General features: G+C 35.1%; 1 pseudogene; it reads left to right on the plus strand.

Annotated features, from left to right (window-relative positions):
• The first annotated feature begins 2,674 nt into the window (after positions 1-2,674).
• Positions 2,675-2,768, plus strand: LOC124517675 (uncharacterized; annotated as a pseudogene).
• The last annotated feature ends 6,738 nt before the right edge of the window (positions 2,769-9,506 follow it).

Raw genomic sequence — 9,506 nt, forward strand, 5'->3', positions numbered from 1 at the left:
GAAATTTCTGTTGTTTATAAGCCACCAAGTCTGTGGTATTTTGTCATAGTAACCCAAACTGACTAAAGCAGGTAGTCATACTTGTGGAATTTTTTCAAGAAACTAAATGTTGAAGAATATAATTCAGGAATTTGGTTTTATTCCGAACTTCTTTTGTTATGTCCAACATAACAATATAAGTTAGAATTGGCAAATCATGTATGACTTGACTGCCTTACTGGCCCAATTTTGCAAATTACAGATGAAGTTTGGTATCAGATATATTAATTTCTATATGTGAGCCCTCTATAGTTCTTTACCTCAATGTATTGGAAAGGGAAAGCCTATTTCGTTTAAAAAAAAAAAAAGAAAAGGAAATAAAAGACAAAGTAGTGACTCACTCAAGGGAATACCTTGAAACGGGTATAATTTATAAAACAAAACACCCTTAATATGACAGCAGTCAATTTAGCCTGATATAAAAGAGGGTCTGTGTTTTCTTTCATTTATATTTTTATGATATGTAATGTCTTTATAATTTCACCACTCCACATCAAAGCCGCCAACCGCTGAGCGCCTAAATAAGTAGCATGTGAAGAAAATGAATGAATTGCTAAATGTCCCATTACGTCCACAGAGAATATCCTTCTATTTGGAGTCAGGAATCTTAAATTGAGACGACAAATGAATGGTTTTCACTCCAATGGAGGGAGAGTTTTGGCAACTTTATTACGTTCAGCATTTGAATGGACTAAGGGGGAAATACATAGAGAAATGAAGTTTTAAAAAAATAATGTATTGTTGGTATCTGAGCTCTGGCTCTAAATGTCACTTCCTCTGTGAGACAGAGTGATGGGGACAGTAGGGGGCATAGCACATGCATAAAAGCTCCAGGGAGCCAGAGAGGAGGGCCTGTCAGTGGTATGATTTCCCCAGCACAAAGAAGCTATTTGGAGAATCTTAACAAGTTCCAATGTGTTTGGCCCAACACATTAGGACTGACATCAACAACTGAAAAGTAAAGAATGTGTTGAGCTGGTTAAAGGAAATCACAATAATCAGCAGCTCTTAGGGCACTTAACCATAGACACCCAGGGAGCCCCAAGGCGAGGGAAAAGAAACTGGGCGGGGTGGTGAGTGCAGCAACATCCCGGAGTTCATGGGCTGTATTTAAAAAGCTGCCCAACCTTCCAGAGGAAAATAGGATGAGTGCTGTAGTGAAGACAATACAACTACTGACCTGTGCATAGCGTAGGTACACTGGTCTCAAGGGTTTCTTTTAAGGGAGGTCCACTTTCACAGACCCTAAGTCATTCATTCTTAAAGCCTCAATATTTAAAACTTCTTTTTCTCATGTTCGAGGTCCCACCTCCCTCATGTCTCTCACCATCTGCAAATTTCCATATAGACTTCCTCTCAGCAGGGTGATTTGGGCACACTTAGTGATGGAGGGAAATAGGCTCAACTTGTGAGCTGTGGTGGCCTCTGAACCAGGAGGCTGAGCATTTTCAGGGCAAGACATTCAACTTTTTGGCAAGAATTGAGCAACTGACTAACAGAACCAAAATAGGTCAGATGTATTGTGAGAGTTGTGATCACATTTACAAGGTGAACAGTTAGTAATTGATTATTTATTCCTTGAATAAGACTGACCTTAATATTTGTGACTCTGTGAAAATGTATGTCTGATATACATGCAGTCAGAACATGATGGGAAGAGGCTTTCCTTCTTATGTCTTTTAGGCTTTTCCCTCCTATATCAGTTTACATCTAGATAAGAGAACAACAACAACAAAACCCAAACAAACAACTGGGGAAACCTAAGAATCATCTTCTGTGTAAACGGAGAGTCGTATTTTACTGCTTTAATGGGAAAATATTATCTGTATGTAGCAAATAGGTACTCAAATGGCAACATAGTGTAAATCAACATAGACTTTGAAACTTGAATACTGTGCTTTTAAGACAAAAGAATCAATCAGTAAGTTGTTTCTCTCTGACCTCAGTTTTCTAATTACAAGAACAAATAGATTGGATTATATAATTCCAAATTCTCCTACAGTCTTAATATTGTATGATCTTTAACAATATAAATAATAATGCCACAACTACACAATAATGGCATATCAGCAACAATAATCTTGTCAACAACCATTTGCTAAAAACTTGCAAAGCTCAAGACCATGTGCTAAGTGGCTTATGTACTTTATTCCATTTAATCCTTACAATAACTTTATGAAGAAAGAATTACTACTCTCATTTTTATAGATGAAGACAAATAAGTTACCCAATACTACATAGTTTGTAGGTGCCAGGATTGGAATTCTAACTCCCATTGAATCTCAAATCCTATGTTCTTAATATAAAAACAATTGTGATTTTATCTTATTTTTAATTTTACTTAGCATGGTGGGAGGGGAAGACTGGCTACAAGAAACTGAAAAGTAGAACTATTTTCACTAATTGCTTACAATATTGTCGAAGAGAAAAGACCCACATGGGAAAGAGATAGCCCTATAGATTGGTATGTGTGTAAGTGCCACATTGACTGAATCGATCAGTCAATAGGAACCAATGAGACCAAGAATTTGTATATCAAAATCAGTCAACGAGACCAAGAATTTGTATATCCAAAAGGTTTTCAAATGATTAAGATACTTCATTGAAATACAGCTTTCCTAAGATAAAATGTGCAATCACTTCTCAGCCTTTTGGCTAAGATCAAGTGTAGCATAAGATAAAATGCACAAATTTTAGGTATTTATTTTGATAAATTTTGACAACTATATACACCCAGGTAGGCTTTATCCCCATCAAGATATACAACATTTCTTCCACCCCAGTTTCATGTGTTTAGGATATACAGAATTTAAACAATATTAAACTGACTTGACTTTGCAGCCAATCCTGAACTCCTCCAGGTGATCACTGGTTTGACTTCCAATCCCCATAGATTAATTTTGTCTGTCCCAGAATTTCATATAAATGGGGCCACTCAGGGTGTACTTTTTTATACTGGCCTTTTCCTCTCAACACAAGGTCTGTGAGATCCATCTCTGGTGTTGTAGGCATCAGCAGTTTGTTCACTTTTATTGCTGCGGAGTATCCCATTACATGAATATACCATGATTTGTTTATCCATTGTCTTAGTGATAGACTTTTGAGTGATTTCCAGTTTCTGGCTGTTGTGAAGAAAGCCATATATATACTTATATAAGTCATTCATAAACAAATGTTTTTATTCCACTTAGATAAATAATTAGGCATGGGAGTAATGGGTCATGAGCTAGGTGTGTGTCTAGCTTTAAAAGAAAAATAATCTATTCTCTCAAGTGGCTATACCATTTGATATTCCCACCATCAATGTGTGAAAGTTTTCAGTTGTTCCATATCTTCACTTGATATCAAGCTTTTTAATTTCACATATTCAAGGTCCGCCTAATTTTTTTATGCTTAGTGCTTTTTTTGTGTCCACAAGGTCCAAAGATTTTCAAAAGATTTCCTGATTTCCTTATAATTTTTTATTTGACTTATGGATTACTTGGATATGCATTCTTTAATTTCCAAATATTTGGAGATTTTTCTGTGTATTTATTGTTAATGATTTTTCATTTAATCACATTGTGATCAGAAGACATATTTTGTAAGATTTCAATTTCTTGAAATTTATGAGATGAGTTTTATGGATCAATATATAATCTAGTTTGATGAATGTTCCATGTGCACTTGAAAATACTATTATTCTGCAGTTGTTGGGTGTGGTGATCTGTTAATGTCAATCAGGTCGAGGTGGTTTTAATGGTGTTTAAATTCTGTATATTCTAAAAGAATTTCTGCCTATTTACTCCATTAACTGTTAACAGAAGGTATTAACACTTCATCTATGATTGCATGTTTACAATTAGATTATAACTTATAGAAAGTACATATGTTACTTTTTATAACCACTCTGACAATCTCTGCCTTTTGAGTTTCAGTTTATTTGCATTTAATACAGTTATTTGTATGCTTGAGTTTAAATCTATCATCTTATTATTTATGTTCTATTTATTTCTCTTTTATTATTCTTTTTGCTATTGGGGGGTTAACTGAATAGTTTTAGAATTCTTTTTTATTTCCTCTATTGGCTTTTTAGCTACACTTCTTTTTCTTAATTTTTTTTAATGTTTATTTACTTTTGAGACAGAGAGAGACAGAGTATGAGTGGGGCAGGAGCAGAAAGAGAGAGGGAGACACAGGATCCGAAGCAGGCTCCAGTCTCTGAGCTGTCAGCACAGAGCCCGATGAGGGGCTCGAACCCATGAGCTGTGAGATCATGACCTGAGCCGAAGTCAGACGCTTAATCTACTAGCCACCCAAGTGCCCCTACACTTCTTTTTATTATTACTTTTCCTTGTCACTCTAGGAATGATAATATATATCTTTAATTTATAAAAGCATCCTAGAATTAATATTTTACCAGCTCACACTTCATACTTCCAATTTCACAAATGTAAGAACATCAAATCAGTTTATTCTTTTGTAACTTGTAGTATTAATGTCATTATGTTTGGTTGCCACATATGTTTTAACTTCACCTTACAATGATGTCATTTCTGTTTTAAAGAGTTTATTTGCCCTTTAAAGAAATTAAGAAAACAAAGTTTGAAAGTTAGTCTTTTATATTAATTGCATACTTAACAATTGCTAGGGCTTTTCATTTCTTCTCATGGAACCAGTTTTCCATCTGATATCATTTTCCTTTGACTTGAATTTCCTATAATAATTCTTACAGTGCAGGTCTTCCACCAACAAATTTTCTCAGCTTTCATTTATCTGCAAATGTCTATTTCATGCTCATTTTTAAAGGATATTTTTGCTGGATATGGATTCTGGTATAGTAGGTTTTCTTCTTCCTCCTCCCCTTCTTCTTCCTCCTCTCCTTCCTCCTCTTCTTCTCCTCCTCTCCTTTGTCTCCTCCTCCTCCTTCTCGCCCTCCCCTCACTCCTTCCCCCTCCTCCTTCTCCTTTTTCCTCTTCCTCCTCCTCTCCTTCTCCTTCCCCTTTTCCTTCCCCTTCTCCTTCTCCTTCCCCTTCCCCTTCTCCTTCATCTTCCAGCACGTTAAAGATGACCATTCCATTGTCTTCTGGCCTTCATTGTTTCTGACTAAAAATCGACCATCTTTCATATTATTGTTCCACTGCATGTCATGTGTTGATTTTCCCCAGCACTTTTAATATGTTCTTTTCATATCATTGTCTTTGGTTTTCAGCAATTTGACAATGATGTGCCTAAGATTGGTATTCTTTATATTCATTCTCCTGTAGCCTTTTAGTACAAATGCAGACTACTGATACCCACCTCAGACCTACTATATCAAAGTCTCTGGTAGTGTGACAAGGTTCTAAATTTCTAAACAGTGTTTAAATTATTTTTATGGACACTGAAGATTAGAGAACCACTAAACTACTATAATAAAATTAGTCCCTATCCTGAAGAAATGTAGGATATTTGAAGGAGCTAAGATATAAACTCAAAAATCTATAATATTATTAGGATATAAAAATATGCCATATCAGGAGGGGTGACTTGTTACGAAAGTTCAGAAAAGAAAGAAGAAACATAAGTGGTAATAAGGGAAGCTTACTGGAAGGGATGGCACTCAAGCAGAATGCTTAAAAGATGAGTGCCATTTCAATTTGGAAAACTGGAGGAGAGCTGCCCCCATTTAAATGGTCATTTCTAAATACTATCATGAACAACAATTTTACCATCCCAGAACTAATCTTGAAACCTCTATTACTGGCATAAAATAGGAGTGACAGGCCAAAGTAAAAGAATATTTTTGACGGACTTAAGTTGAAGGTGTCTGACCTTTCAACCTTTAAAACAGAACTGAACCTCCCACATACACACCATGTGATAACCCAATTCTGAGCAGAAAAAAAAAAAAAAAAGACTTGGAATGTTTTCCAGCCCATTAACAAAATGCAATAGCTTCTTATTTTTTTTAATGCAACATAACCTGGATGTCAGGTTGCATTAAGATGCCTTGGGTTACGATGACATAAATAGTTCAACATAATGAAACATGACACTGAGAAATATGGGCATCGATCTGTGCCACTAATTTAAGGACGCACTGGGTTTTGCCCTGATCTGTTTTTATGTCCTCAACCAGGAAATGACACATGGATAATGGGTATTGTCTGCTTTGTTGTTCCCAGGACAGGCTGCACAGAGAGTTTTTCTATTATCGACACATCCTTGGTATTGACAAGAGGGTTATCATATTCTCTTTCTCATGGACTCTTGTCAAATGGTCATAACTTACACAAATAAGAACAGACTCATTTTAAAGGCAGTCTTCAGTAAAATAGATTCCAACTATATCTTCCTCACACTTCAATCTTCATTAGAGGTGAAATTTAATCTTAATTTATTCACATAATCAATGAACTATGGTACTATGCTAGGGGATAGGGAAACAGAGATGACTGAGACCCTGACATCTAGTCTTTTTCATCATTTATTAAAATATATTTTTCAGAGACATTAATAGATGTAGCCCTAAAATTTTTGGTTTTGGAAATACAGAGTTAAACATGTAGCTGGGATTTTTGTCAAAACTGGGAGATTGAATTAATTCAGATTCCTTGCCTCCCACTCATGTTGGATCAGTATAGTCATAGAGCTCTGCTGTGTGAGAACTGAAACTAGGCTGTCTATAAAATCTGGGAGTTGTCAAGAATTTTCCTATCCATTAAATGGAGACTGAAGATCTCTACCCATAAATCTGGGGAAACAGCTTGGAATTATTATTTTCCTGAGGTATAGGTATTATTACTCAAAATTTATTAGATATTCAAGTCTGCTCCAAGTGTAGATATGAGTTCAAAATTAATACGTGTGGAATAGAGACCCTAAAATTTAGAATAAATATTTAATTGGCCCCTAGTAGTGAATCCCCAAAAGTGACAAAAGAGTATTCTGTTATTAAAGGATTTTTATTTAATAATTTCTAATTTATCCTAAATTTCTCCTAATTTCTCAATTTCTCTAAATTAGAAATAATTTCCTTTAATAACATTTTCCTTCCCCCAGTACAGAAACTGCTGGGCTCCAACAAAAAAGAAATTCTACTGACCATAGTTGATGATGGTGATGACGGTCATGAGGAAGAAGGAGATGGAGAAGGAGAAGGAGAAGGAAGAGAAGAAGGAGGAGATGGAGAAGGAGAAGAAGGGAAAAAAGGAGAAGGAAAAGAAGGAGGAAAAGAATAAATAATTATACGCCATTTGAAGAAACAAATCTCCATGAGAGATAATGAACCCACATAATGATAACAACAAAAAAGAGGAATTGTTTAAATTCTTTTTAAAAACTTTAAAATAAGTACATTAAAATGGCTTTATAAATCAAATTTATCAATATTTTCCTTAATGTTAGTTCTTTCTGTGTCATATTTGACAATTTTTTCCTATTCTAAGTTCATGAATATATTTTCCTATGTTTTATTCTAGAAACATTTTTTGTATTTTTCTATTAGTCAAAGGTAACTCACAAATTAGATCTTTGCAATGCATATAGTGACAAAAAAGTACTTTCCAGCATATATTAAAAATACCTAGGGGCACCTGGGTGGCTCGGACTAAGTGTCCAGCTCTTGATTTTGTCTCAGATCATGATCTCACAGTTTACGGGTTCGAGTCCCATGTCTGGTTCTGTGCTGATGCCGCAGGGCCTGCTTGAGATTCTCTCTTCCCCCCCCCCCGCCCTTCCCAGCTCATTCTCTCACTCTCACTCTCGCTCTCTCTCAAAATAAATAAATAAAACAAAAAATTAACTACAAATCAGTAAGAGAAAGACAATCAAATAAAACAATAGGGAAAAGACTGGAACAGGTACAATACCAAAAAGGATATCAAAATGGCCAATGAGCATTTGAAGAAATGTTCAGCATCATTAGTTATAACCAAATGAAAATTAAAAACACTCTGCAATACTATCTCACACCCAGCAGAATGTTTAAAATTATAAAAGCTGTCAATAGCAAGGGTTGGCAAGGATGTGAAAAAACTAAAATTCTTATATATATGGATGAGTTGAATTACAGATTGCTATGCCCAGTTTAGGAAAACAGTTTGACAGAATTTATTAAGCTAAACTCATGCATACCTTATGACCCAGCAACTCAACATATGGGTGAATACCTAATTTAAGTGAGTATTCATGTTCACCTAAAACATATTGCTATATAAGCTGTTGACAGAAAAGGAAGCTGAGTGAAAGGTTTATGGGAACTTTTTCTACTATTTTTGCAACATTTCTGTAAGTCTAAAATTATCTCAAATTAAACAAAATTAACTGTTAAAGCCAAACACAAATGGCATAAACTCAAGAATTAATTTATATGGAATTTAAGAATAGTAATCTATGGCTATAGAGAACCCTTTAGGGAAATAGTGACATAAAGGAGCCTCCTGTGACACTGGAAATGTTTTATATCTTTTTCTGTATGGTGTTTATATAGCATACATATAAAGAAAAGGAAAAGAAAGAAACAGGGTTGAATTGTTAAACTTGATGCAAATAGAATTCATCTGAATGCAGTGTAAAGCTATAAGGAGATGGGAATTATGAAAGAGAAGGTAAGAGAGATGAAAGATGGAAAGAAAATTAAAAGTTTCATCTATACCTACTAGGGGTTTCAGGAGGAGAAATTAGAGAATGAGGAGCAGTAGTACTGAAGGATGTAATGTCTGAAACACATACATAATTTAACAAAAGGTGTCTTCCATTTGAAAGAGCACAATGAGTTTTCAATAGAGTAAATTATATGCATAACTCATTCTAATATGATAAAAAGAGTATCATAGAAAAAGAATTTTAAAAATTGTTCAAATTCTCATTATTGGAGTAAGAATTTACAGATAAGCAAGGGAGGCTAGAATGATGCCCATAGCAATGGAGATATCAATATCAACTCATGTTTAGCCTAATTTATTTTTTTTAATTTTTTAAATATTTATTTATTTTTGAGAGAGAGAGAGAGAGAGACAGACAGACAGACAGACAGTGTGAGTGGGGGAGGGGCAGAGAGAGAGGGAGATACAGAATCTGAAGCAGGCTCCAGGCTCTGAGCTGTCCGCACAGAGCCCAACATGGAGCTGAAACTCACGAACCGCCAGATCATGGCCTGAGCTGAAGTCAAACGCTTAACCAACTGAGCCACCCAGGCACCTCTTAGCCTAATTTAGAAAGATGGTTACATATAGAAATATTTGTTGATATGTGTATATACACAGGTTAGTATATACACATATAACTCTTTGCCGTCAGCTGACAGAGCTAAAAGAAACAACACCCAAACAGCAACAAATAAATCTATCATCTATCATCCAAATCTTGGAATACCATTCTCTAATAAAAGGAATAAGACTATTGTAGAAATGACTGATTCTAGGATTGGAACTGGAAATATAAAGATGGCCACTGAACACTTTAGTAGTACTGAAACTCAGGAGAAAAAATCTCAAACCCACACA

This window comes from Lynx rufus, unplaced genomic scaffold (genome assembly GCF_022079265.1).
Source record: "Lynx rufus isolate CCGP_SWC_20201006 ecotype Redwood Valley unplaced genomic scaffold, mLynRuf1.p SCAF_22, whole genome shotgun sequence".
In the NCBI taxonomy this organism is placed as follows: Eukaryota; Metazoa; Chordata; class Mammalia; order Carnivora; family Felidae; genus Lynx; species Lynx rufus.